The following is a 1,657-nucleotide window of genomic DNA, read 5'->3' as shown; positions in this document are numbered from 1 at the left end:
AACGCATTCGTCAAGTTGTCATCGACTCCAATCGGGTTCAGTACGCGTTTTCGCCCCAAATTACGAATCCGGCTCGAGTTCTCCTTCCCGCCCCGGCCTCGTTATTAGCCTCGCCCTAGTGTTCAGATCCATTTGAGCTACTCCTGTGCTGTGTGATCGATCCCACCCCCTCCTCCACCTTCTACTCTGTCTGATCGATCCCTCGCCCTAGCTATGGCCATCTGCAAGCGACCAGCCGCCGCCGTCGTCATGGGTGGCCAGGCCGTCAACAAGAAGAAGAAGGTCGTCGTCGCCTCGTCAGGAAGAGAAGACCTGCCTCGGCGAGGGCGCCTTCGGCGTCGTCTTCAAGGCTCGCCACCGCGTCACGGGCCAGACCGTCGCGATCAAGCACCTAGCCTCGCCGCCGCCGGAAGTCGACGCCGCCGAATGCCCCGATCCCCGGGAGCAGCTTCTGCGGGAGGCCCGGTTCCTCGAGGCGTGCAGCGGGAACCCCCACGTCGTCGGCTTCCACGGCGTCGTCCTTAACCCGAGCACCACCAAGCTCGGCCTCGTCATGGACTTCGTAGCCGGCCAGAGCCTCCGCGACATCCTCGACGAGCGGCAGGGCTGCGGCGCGCAGCCGCCCCCGGAGGCCACCGTGCGCGCCTTCATGCGCCAGCTCCTGACGGGCGCCAAGGGGGTGCATGAACGCAACGTCGTCCACCGCGACATCAAGCCGGCCAACCTCCTGCTCACGGAAGGCGAGGAGGTCCTCAAGATCTGCGATTTCGGCCTGGCCATCTCGGCGTCCGACCCGCCGCCGCACAGCGAGGCCGGCACGATGCCCTACGCCGCTCCGGAGGTGCTCCTGGGGAAACCGGATATCGACTCGCTCGTGGACTCCTGGTCGATCGGCTGCGTCATGGCAGAGCTCGTCGGCGGCGAGATGCTTCTGCTGCGTGCCGGCGTCGAGGAAGCCCTGCTCGAGATGCAACGTCTCTACGCTGAGGAGATTATCTACCTATGGACCATCTTCGGGCTGCTAGGCACGCCGGACGACGTCGAGTGGCCCGGGTTCGCGTCCCTGCCCCGCGCCGCCAAGATTCCAGCGCTGAAGCCCGGACAGCGCAGCAGGCTGCGCGAGCTGTTCCCCGAGGAGACCCTGTCTGAGGAAGGATTCGAGGTCATGGCGGGGCTGCTTACGTGCAACCCCGAGAAGAGGTTGACGGCGGCCGACGCGCTCAAGCTCCCGTGGTTCGCCGGCGACGAAGACTAGCTGACGAGATGCTCCTGCACATGCTGAAAAGGTCCTACTGCGGATGCTGACGAAGTGGCGCCAAGAGATCAGTTGCTGAAGATAGTTTCACCGGTGGCAAGAACCGGCCGACCAGCGACATGAAGGAGCTAGCGCGCAGCTCGTGTACTTGTGAAACACACATTGTAATACAAATATTGTAATTGCAACTTTGTATGTCCCTTAGTTGCTTTCGAATGAAATGTAGTGTCCTTTTGCATCTGAAATAACATTGTGTATCTGCTGCAATTTGGAATTTGCCATCACAGTTTGATTCATGTTTTTGTTATGGACAACTGCTGTCTGTTTGCGTCTGAAAATATTATTTGTTGCAATGGCAAAGGTTCCTGATAAAACTGAGATGATAGCGGGAAATATCTCATA

General features: G+C 60.0%; 1 pseudogene; it reads left to right on the top strand.

Annotated features, from left to right (window-relative positions):
* The first annotated feature begins 213 nt into the window (after window positions 1-213).
* LOC124656094 lies at window positions 214-1,255 on the top strand (annotated as a pseudogene).
* Window positions 1,256-1,657: the final 402 nt, after the last annotated feature.

Source organism: Lolium rigidum, chromosome 5, assembly GCF_022539505.1.
Source record: "Lolium rigidum isolate FL_2022 chromosome 5, APGP_CSIRO_Lrig_0.1, whole genome shotgun sequence".
Lineage (NCBI taxonomy): Eukaryota > Viridiplantae > Streptophyta > Magnoliopsida > Poales > Poaceae > Lolium > Lolium rigidum.
This window is presented reverse-complemented; position numbering and strand designations above follow the sequence as displayed.